The sequence below is a fragment of the Ipomoea nil genome, unplaced genomic scaffold (assembly GCF_001879475.1).
Source record: "Ipomoea nil cultivar Tokyo-kokei standard unplaced genomic scaffold, Asagao_1.1 scaffold0642, whole genome shotgun sequence".
NCBI classification, from domain to species: domain Eukaryota; kingdom Viridiplantae; phylum Streptophyta; class Magnoliopsida; order Solanales; family Convolvulaceae; genus Ipomoea; species Ipomoea nil.
The window spans coordinates 457,815-468,492 of record NW_017617070.1 but is presented as its reverse complement, the minus strand read 5'-3'; the positions used below and the strand labels follow the sequence as shown (position 1 = coordinate 468,492).

Here is a 10,678-nt window from a genome sequence, read left to right as displayed (position 1 = left end):
CTCTAGATTGCTCCTCCCCTGTAATGACAATATTTACTGTTTGGATGTCAGTCCCCGCACCTCTGATTTATATACAGACGGAAGAAAAATGCAAGATTGCACGTGCATACAGTTTATCCCTGTTGCGCACACAAATTACCAAATGTGCACATTCATGCACTGACACCAATTTGTGTGTGCACGATTGTTATTATATGATTATAAATTCTACAGTAAACCTCATACTGTTCCGATCAAACATGGCTATGAAACTCACTAGTACAAAATAGAGCAAAGAAATATGATTTTAGGCTACCCTTCTTTAAACAAGGGTAGTGTATTGTTAAAAAAAAAAGAGACAATGGCATAATTGTAAATAAATGAATATGAAACCGCTACCCTTTTAAAAAAAAAGGGTAGCGATTTTTTCTTCCAAAAAAAAGACGGTGGCATAATTGTAAATATGAATACTTTCCACTGCCCTTCCCCGTAGAAAGGGTAGCGGGGAAACAAAAAAAAAAAAAAAAAAAGATCTCGCTGACCTAGCTGCGCTCACTCTCATATCTCACCTCTCCTCAACGCGTCTTCCTGCCTCCACCGTCACTCTCACCACACCTCCGTCGTCGCTGCGCTCCTTCCCACAGGCCACACCTCCGTCGTCGCCCTCACCAGCGCCTCCCTCATCCTCCCACGACGCCGCTTACACCGCCTCTCTCACCACGACTCCCTCAGCCTTGACCAAAAACCGCCGCCGCCACCAAGATAAGGATCCAACGCCTCTCTCATCAGCCACCCACGACCCCGCCACCACCCTCGCCACCGCCGCGGCTGCTTCTGTGACTTCCACCGTCGGCAGCTGGTCAACAGAACTGTACGTGCAGGTAATTTTTTTTTGTTAAAATTATTTTTTATAATTATCATTGTAATATATATTATATTTGTTAATTTTTATTTCGAATTTTTAGTTATTTGTTGTTATTTTTGTTATACCCTAATATGTGTAAAGATATGAATTTAATTGTTATTTTTGTTGGGATTATATAGTAATGTGTGCATATATGGTATAATATATGACTAGAAGTACGAATTTTGGTTATGAATTTTGATTATTATTATTTTATTTAGAATTTTGACATTTTAATTATTTATTTTTGAATTTTAATAAATGTTGTGTGAAATAGGTATTTTGATAAATTGTTTATTTTTTATTTGATGAAATATGTATTTGATAAATTATTTATGATAAATATGTTGTTTGATGAATAAATATGGCATAATTGTATATTTGATGATAGGTATTTATTTGAACATAGCTGGCATAAATCGGGAACATTGATATGTTTGGTTCTCAGCCGATCACAAGTAGGAAGAGAGGAGGAACAAAGCTGCCAAAAGAAAGTCTTTAGCTTTGGAGGGAGTTTGAATTTCCAGAATCTGGTCCAAATTGGGACTTGGACAGAACTGAAATCACCTGCAAGAGTATTCTAGCAACTACGCACAGTGTAAGTACCCTTATCATTCTCCGTCCATATAATTTTATCCTTTTAACTTGCTGTCTGGAAGAGGGATACTCTTTATGAGGTTCACATCACTTTGGTTGAAAAGAGTATTAATAAGGGTGTCATTCCATGATGAATTTCCAGGTTGGATAAGGCCAGCAACTTTAGTGATTCCAGATTGAATGGGTGCAAGGGGCTGAATGAATGGTTGGTTCTTGTTTGGCATAGATGTCAACCTTTATGCATTGGTGTTTGATGAATCTGTTTTAAATGATGCAGTAAGTGAGGAGTTTGGTAATTCTCTTTGCTAATTAGCTTCTTTTTTTTTTTTAAATGTTTTTGTGTTGCACAACTGGAAGATGGAAATTTCTCTATACAGGTCAGTTTAGTTGAAATGCTTTTCTAATTAGACTAATGTAGGAGATCTGGCCAAAGTGGTTACAGATACGCAGTTATCTATTTATTTGTGCATATTTTTTGAAATGTAGGAGATCTCCTCGGTCCTCTCCTAGTAACCAGGACAGAGCTGGACCATCTGATTTTCAGTATTTCTCTGAATCCTTAAGTAGTTTAGATGATGATCTTGAAAGAGTGAAAACTGGATTTAGAAAAAAGAAGAAATGGCATGCTTCAGATGATGATTTTTCCTCACGTTCAGCTTAGGCCTGCAGACAGTGTAGAGAAGGCTTCTAAAACTGCTGAGATAAACCCGAGGAAAATCAAGATGAGGAGGTATGTTTCTTGTACATTCTATGACCTATTGACTTTGACTGCTCATATTATGATACTAATTATCTAACTCTTAATCACAAGTGACCCAAGTCTGTGGTTTCTATTGATCTGTTGAGTCTGAGGATAGGGCATCACCATCACTTTAACTTGTATTGTTTATTGGCCATTGGCCATGGTGTAGCTTTGTTTATTATTATTATTATTATTATTATTATTATTATTATTATTATTATTATTATTATTTACTTTCAAAGGTACAGATGTATTTTAGTTGTTAACCTCCCATAAATGCTTGAAAAATGCATCTCCTCTACCCAAAGTGGAACAATTCTGTGTTAGTTTTCAGCAAAGTATATTAGTTCTAACTTCTCTACTAGAATTTTTATGATGGGCTTTTTGTGTGATCAAGTTGGATTACCCGTTTTTCTATTCTGTTTCTGGTTCAGACTAGAAAAGTAAATCCAAGAGAACTCAACTCATATTTGAAGGATAAACGCTTTAAAGCGAGTTAAAGAGCAAGCTGCTCTCGAAGGACGAAAGTTGGATGAGGTAGATACTCATGGATTGCTGTTAGAATTTTGTTTAGTAGTCTCTAGCATGCATATTAGTATATAATGCAGTAAGTGTTATTACAGGTAGTTGAAGAATTGTGGGGTTCATTGAGTCAACTAGCTGTTTCTGTTGCATCCCGCAAAGTTGCCCCAAACCATGCTCATCTTCATGCCATCAAAAGTAGAAGGGGTGTAATGGGAGAGTGATCTGTTGAGAAGGTAATTCTCTAAATTAACTACTTTAGTCACCTTAATTCTATGTCATATGTGTGTTTTGTCTTAATGTATTCTAATGTTTTATTGATTCTTGTTTCTTCCAACTCCCATACTTCGTATAAGCATTGTCCTTAAAATCTCTAGATTCAATTTTTTTTTAATAAATAATTGTTGACTCTGGGTTGTTTGATTGGAAGTTTTCTAACTTTAATGACTTTCTATACTATGAGGATTATTGGGTTTTTGTCTTGTGACCTTAAAATAGTTGAATTTTGATGGGTGTCTAAGTTTTCAATCTGTATTAGGCTGGTTTGGTGCACAGCGTTCATTTTACATAATAAGATTAAACTAAGAAGTTCTTGCAGCAAACCCCAACAAGATCTCTGTTAAGGCTTATTTGAGTAGAGATAAATGGGATAATCAATTAGAGAGACAAATGCTCTATCTTCTTAACATATGTCTAAAAGAAGCAATTATTGGGTCAAGGACTGTTGGTCATTATAGTTTTCTGGTATGAGTTTAGGTATACTTGACTTTTATTGAACTATAATACTATAGAAGCACTTGATGATCACTTGATAGCTGTCCAAAGGGATCATTAACATAGTTCCCAAATAGAAGAAAAGAGAATAAGAACTTTGACATTTGAGGATAAGCTGATATGTCTAGGTGACAGATATTAGTAATCAAACTACTAACTAAAGGAATTCCTTCAGGTTTTAGATTGTTTAGTTGTTATTAGTGCTTTTCTTCTCCAGTTCCCCCATATTTGTTTCCACCTTCTAGAGAACCTGCAACTATAGTTTGAATTTGGTAATTTTATTGTTGTGAAACATTATGAAAATCTCTCAAAAAACTGTAGGAATGAGGAATAGACTTGGATTCTCTGTGAATGAAAATATGCTTGCCTATTTAGATGATAATTTTTTTTCTAAAGTTAATATAGCAAAATGTTTGGGAGAGTTAATTTTCTTCTGATTCTTGCTCATGAGCTATTTAATTTACTATTTTATATTATGAAGATACTTAAGTTTTTTTTCCTGGCATAAAATGACTATTGCAGTGTACTACAGAAGTTGGATCTGCAATGTCCTATTCTTTTCCTGATATATTTGACTTAGTTTTAGCTCCCTTGTGATAGATTTATAACACCTGTTAAACTTGGAATCAATTAGCTGTGATTCATGTGCTTGGCTATTAATGAATCTAATTTATATTTATATATATCAGTAATGCACTTATTTGTTTCAAGTGAATTTCATACATCTTTTTTTACTATATACATTGTACTAGTTCTGCTTAATCGTTCTTATATTGGTTGTATTGAAATATTGATGATTATCATTAGTTAATTAGGATATATTATTAATGGTTGGATTAAATTGATTATTGTGAATGATTAATTTAGATTATGTTGAATATGGGCGAAAGATTTTGTTGTGGATTGCGTTATATTATGAATATTATTGTAGGATTGTAGTATTATGTTGATATGTAGTGTATGAATTCCGTATAGGATTTAAAAAAAAATAAAATTGGGAAATTTAAATATAATAATGATTTTTTTTTTAATTTATAAAAAACAATCCGCTACCCTTCCTTTTAAAGAAAGGTAGCGGATTGTTTTAATAAATTAATGGTATTCGCTACCCTTCCTTTTAAAGAAGGGTAGCGGATTCTTAACTTTCCGCTACCCTTGTTCAAGGGTAGCAAAAAGCTCAGGGTTTTCAGCGACCCTAGTATCCGCTACCCTTGTACAAGGGTAGTGGATAGCCCTTTACAAGGGTAGCGGATGTGCAAATCTGTACTAGTGACTCATCCATTCACTTCTACTCACAATGCATACATTATGAAATACCAAAGTTTTCCCCACACCAACAAAATTTCCAATGCATATGCAGTAAACTAATTGTCTACAATGTGTGCTTGCATAATTGCAACTTTTCCATCCCAAAACATATTCTTAAACCTGTACTCATAATTAGGGGTTTCGATTGCTATTATACGCATACATATTCACCAATTTAATATTATGCAATTCACATTATTAATACTGAGTCATACATATAGTGATGTACATACAGTTCAATAATTTATCGCACACTATCCTTAAACTATGATTCAATTTGAGATGTTTACCTGGTAGTGAAGGAGACATAAACTCCAAATTCACATCCATGAGTTCTCGTCGCAGTGCTATGTCGGAAAATCGCTTCTGTATGGTGTTTGCCGTAGGGGTGGATTGCATTTCTATTTGTTTGTTTTTTTTTTTTGAAAGTTACTGGCTCTATTACATTGTAGTATCTGTTCATATACTTTCTCAACCTAATGAAACACAAAGAACCAATAACGCCTCCACTGAGGCTCGAACTCATAATCTTCCAAATGGAAGTCCAACCCGGGTACCATTAGACCACATAGTCCTGGTTCTATTTGTTTGTTTAATCCTACTATAATTAATCTTCTATAATTTAGGATAAACTAGTTTTTGCCTTGTGCGATGCACGGCATAAAATTTAAGTAACTTTATTGTTTATAAGATTTTAAAAATAATAAAATAAAATATTAATTATGAAATAAAAATTCATTCTAAAATATATTTTTCTTTAACAATAATAAATTGGTTGTTATATCGAACATCACATACTATATATTATAAAGATGTGTTATTAGATACCACATGAGATTTTAAAATTTTACATTAAAATAATTATATATATATATATATATATATATATATATATATATATATATATATATATATATATATATATATATATATATATATATAGACACACACACACACACATTTTTATAACAAAATTTAAACAAATTAGGAAATCAAACAACATACAATAAAAATAATGAAATTAAATTTTATTATATATAAAACATTTATTAATATGATTTGCAATTAAAGCCTATAGTAGATATACTTGACAATATATAAATAAAAAATACAGTATCAACATCCTACATTGAAACTAACTACAAAAATCTTTTCTTAAACATTGCTTAATTATAATAATTATATACATACAGCATATATAAATCTAAACTAAATATGATATATTTTCATTTCATGAAAGAAAAAATAAAACCTGCAATGCTAAGTCCAATAAACATTTAATTATCTATCCAGGAAAATTATGTTGTGCATCCGTATGCACCATGCATGGTGCATAGGATGCAAAAACGACGTCGTTTTATTAAAAATGCGTGTCTCCCCTTAAAAAAAAAAAATTCAGGTTCGATTCCCAGCAACAACATATGAACTAAAATTCCAGAATCGATGAACTATAATTCCATCGATTCTGGAATTTTAGTTCATATGCTGTTGCTGGGAATCGAACCTGATTTTTTTTTTTTAAGGGGAGACGCGCGTTTTTAATAAAACGACATTGTTTTTGCATCTGTATGCACCATGCATGGTGCATACGGATGCACAGCACAACTACTCATCTATCCATATAACCCAATTACGTTGCATTTCAGCCCAATACCCGAGCCCATTAACCCAATTATAAAAGATTAAAAGCTGATTACCAAACCCTAATCCATATTTTTTGACGATTGCGCTTCCGTCTACTCTGTTGCGTTCGTCATTCTCTCTAAAATGTTCCATTGACTTACGCGAACCTTCTCTGTTTCCGGCGTCTTGTGCTTACAATAAAATTGACACACTCGATTTTAAATCATCACACCTCCAAATAATCCACTGCTAAAAATCTTTTCAGATAATCTGACTGTAGCTTTTGGCCGTTGTGGAATTGCTTTCCTCTCCAAATGCCGATCTGAAGAATCGGGTGACCGGAGCAGATCTAAAACAAACTAATAAATACAATATCATCTTCAGGTAAAATTTATTGTTTTCAACGAAATTAAGAAATACATCATATTTTCTAATTACTTAATATCAGTTCAATAATTATTTGTTTAAATTTATTCGTCTCTCTAATATTATTGTTCATGCAACTGATTTAATTTTAAAAATCTTTTTTTTTTCAATTTAGTAACTTTTTTTTTTTTTTTTAATTTTTCCCTCTCAAAACTTTATTAGAATGAACAATTAAATTGTTGTCGATGAACAAAATTGTAAGTATAAAAAAAAATAGGTTAATCTTACTTTTTAAAATCGCATACTCTAATTTTTTTTTCAGTAAACGATAAATTAATTTATATAATAAAATGTTAACATAAAAATACTGGAATGTATTACCTGCTTCCTATCTAGTGAATTACCCGATTCCTTTACATTTGATATGTAATTGCCTCTAGGAATGAGTTATGAGTTTTTTCCTTAAGAAATTATAACAAAAAATAAACAACAAAACAGAGGCGTAGTATTAAAAAAGATTTAAAAAATTTTCTGTATTATTAATATTTTGAATTTTGAATCCTATAATAACTATAATCAAAAGCGTTTGGTTTCTAATATGTTCAAATATGATGTAATAAATGTATGTTATTAATGTTTATTTGGAAATGAATAATCTTCCAATCATAATAAGATTAATAACTAAATTAGCGGCGCTGAGCATTCTCCAATAACCATTAATCACAGTTGTGTTAACCAATGCACTGAACTATGCAGTGCCTATGCAATGAATGCAAAATAATAATAATTCCCAAACATCAGAAACCAAAAGCACTGAACTATGCAATGCATATGCAATGAGTGCAAAATAATAATTCCCAAGCATCAGAAACCAAAAGCCGTGACTGTTACTTTTCTATCTCAAAACGTTGCCGTTTTCTTTGGGCGGGAAAGTTATGTGGCCAAAAACATTTTGATATTATATAGAGTAAGAAGATAAGAAGATAAGATATCATATTCATAGTTTTACAGTAATTAGGGTACAATGTAATTGTCATAATTGTCCTTTTAATAATTAATTAGGATGCTGGAGTATTTTTTTCTCCTTAAATCTAATCCATTAATCTACTTTAATCTTAGGGTCCATATTTGTCCAACCCTATATATATATATATATATATATATATATATATATATATATATATATATATAGATGGTGATTTTCTGGTCCTCAGTCTATTTACCATAAAAATGCAAGGGTAAAATAAGAAATTTCTCCCAATATTCTTTATTTTCAAGTTACCGAACAAGTGAGAGAGGTTGTACCGCCGGAAGGAACCGTCGCCGCCAGGGCCGGCCCAGAGGGGCGGGCGGGATGGGCACCCGCCCTGGGCCCAACGTTGGGAGGGCCCCTAGTTTGGATTTTTATTTTTAATGAAGTTTAAAAAAAAAAAAAAAGCTTGCATATGTAAAGATTTGAAACAATGACTTCAAGACTGTCGGGACAGAGGGGAGCGGAAATAGGAAAAAAGATTAAAACTTGTTGATATAATCTGCCTTTCTTTTTATTTCCCTTTTTAATTTGTTGTTGGAATTTTAACTGAGTGTTGTTTGCAGGCATATCACGTTGAATTAGAGTCAATGACAATGAGACTAGAAGAGGAGAATGAGTAGTTACTTAGAGAAAACTCAGAAAAGGTTAATTACGTACACATTTGAATATTTTTAGCTGAGGCATTTGAACTTGAATATTTCTAGGAGAGTATGCAGTTACCAGGCATATGTACTTGTCTCCTGATTGAAAATGGAACAATTCTCACATGTTAAGTGGGAAATTAAAGTAGATTAGAGCAATCAGCCGATTTTTCTTATTGCATGTTCCATTTTAATGTAGCATGTGTTTGTTTGGACAGTACATGCAGAAATCAGAAGTCAATGGCGTATAATTTTAATTTGTGCATTGGTTTTTTTTTTTTTTTTTTTTTTTTTTTTTTTTTTTTTTTTTTTAATGCATTGGTTAGTTTATCTTGATGCAGTTATGCTCTTCAACGGTACGGTGATTTGCTTTTGCACATCCAATTTTCTATTTGGTTGTATATGTGTATGCATATTCATGTCCCTCTTCATTGATTCAGTGATTTGAAATTTGAAATTTGCAGGCAGAGGACCAGAAAGCGGTTTAAACAATTGTTCCAAATGCTCTTCAAAATAGATCACTGTTTGATAGCTTTGACCATATTAGGGAATCTTATGTTTAAGCTTCTCACTACTTATATGTGTTGATTGAATTGATTAATTAAGTAGTGTTGATAAAATTTAGTGTAGTGTACAATATAATATATTAAATTGTTGATAGTTATGTGTTGAGAAAGTTAGGAATAAAGTGTTGATAGAATTAAATATTGACAAGGTTGATGAGTTGATTATGTTGGTTTATGTGTTGAGAAAGGTACACACTATAATTAAAGGCACAAGGAACAAACAAGCTGCTATACAGTTAATTAGCATTACACACCAACTTAGGAATTACAGGCATCAACAATGTTGTAAAGAGTTGACCAATAACACATGCGATGCACGAATAAAATTTTTTATTATATATTTAGATAATAAAATTGTTACTATTATTTTACTACAAAAGTCCAAGAAACTACCACTAATCCTAATGTATAAATACTAAAAATTAAAAATGTCCGTTCATTAACATAACACATCAACTTAGGAACTACGGGCATAAACAATGTTGTAAAAAGTTACCAACAAAATACTCACTAGTATTTTCTGGCCACCTATCTAGGATACCTACGTGAAATCCACCCAAAAGGACCACCTAGTATGGCATGTGCAACATAACTGACTAGTAGAATACCCATCACAATGATGTTGGATGGGAACTCTAAGAGGCGATTCCTAACACCATGAATGTTACTCAACACAATTACCAAGCTAAACTGCAAAGTAAGAAATATATATTAATTATAGATTCAATAACAATACAATGGCCATGTTTGGTAAATGGCGGATCCGCCAAAATTTCACCACCTTATTCTTATTACTATTACAAGTATTTTTACACGTGCGTTGCACGGAATAGATTTGTTATAATCTTTAAGAATATTTTGATCAATATACAAATATAAATTGTAACAACGAATATTATATAGTGCAATTGATGAAATGGGTTGTATCGATTATGTTTTTTGATGTTATCATTGCTTGAATTCGAGCAAATAATTACCCAATTATCCGTGCAGTGTGCGTGCGATGCACGAATAAATTTTTTTATTATATATTTAGATATGAGGACAACTACATTCCCTATAAGTAAAGGAAGAAAGGATAGGTTGTCGTCCTCTAAATTGATAGATGAAGACAACTACACTACTTATAAGTAAAGGAAGAAAGGATAGGTCGTCCTCTAAATTGATAGATTCAAAAGAAAAAGGAACCAATACTAATGGCCCTAACCCTATAAGCTGGGTAAATATAATAAATCACACCCTAATAATAACAAGACCACTATGCTCTGGTATCAAAACACCAATAGATCTATGTGGCTCGTTAATCTGTCCTACATGAATTCTACCAATCAAAATTGATCCCAAAAGAAATAAGACTGCAAAACCTATTAAAACACCAAAAGTTGCATGCCAATGAAGTGGAAAGTACGTATAGACTAAAAAATTTACCAAGAAAAGCAAACACCCTCCCAATGCAAAAGAATGCTGTAATGTCAGTTCTATGGTATCTCTCATATGCATGGGAGCTAACTGCATGAGTAACACAGGAATAACCTGCAAACATTTTGTGCAAATAGTTTATATCTATACAACTAATTTAACATAAAAAGTAACCAAAGCCACAAGCGATCCCAATGAGAAAAA

The 10,678-nt window shown here is 32.3% G+C and overlaps 2 long non-coding RNA genes across 8 annotated transcripts; both read left to right on the top strand.

The window, feature by feature from the left end:
- The first annotated feature begins 496 nt into the window (after nucleotides 1–496).
- On the top strand, nucleotides 497–2,698 carry LOC109174365. Of its 7 annotated transcripts, XR_002053066.1 has the most exons (6): nucleotides 497–850; nucleotides 1,275–1,481; nucleotides 1,623–1,685; nucleotides 1,838–1,857; nucleotides 1,967–2,210; nucleotides 2,657–2,698. It is a non-coding gene; the product is annotated as an uncharacterized LOC109174365 (long non-coding RNA). The 7 variants fall into 7 exon arrangements; XR_002053067.1 differs by having other exon boundaries at nucleotides 1,293–1,481; nucleotides 1,838–2,210; XR_002053062.1 differs by having other exon boundaries at nucleotides 1,838–2,210.
- Nucleotides 2,691–3,308, top strand: LOC109174366. The gene is made up of 2 exons (XR_002053069.1): nucleotides 2,691–2,759; nucleotides 2,846–3,308. It is a non-coding gene; the product is annotated as an uncharacterized LOC109174366 (long non-coding RNA).
- Nucleotides 3,309–10,678: the final 7,370 nt, after the last annotated feature.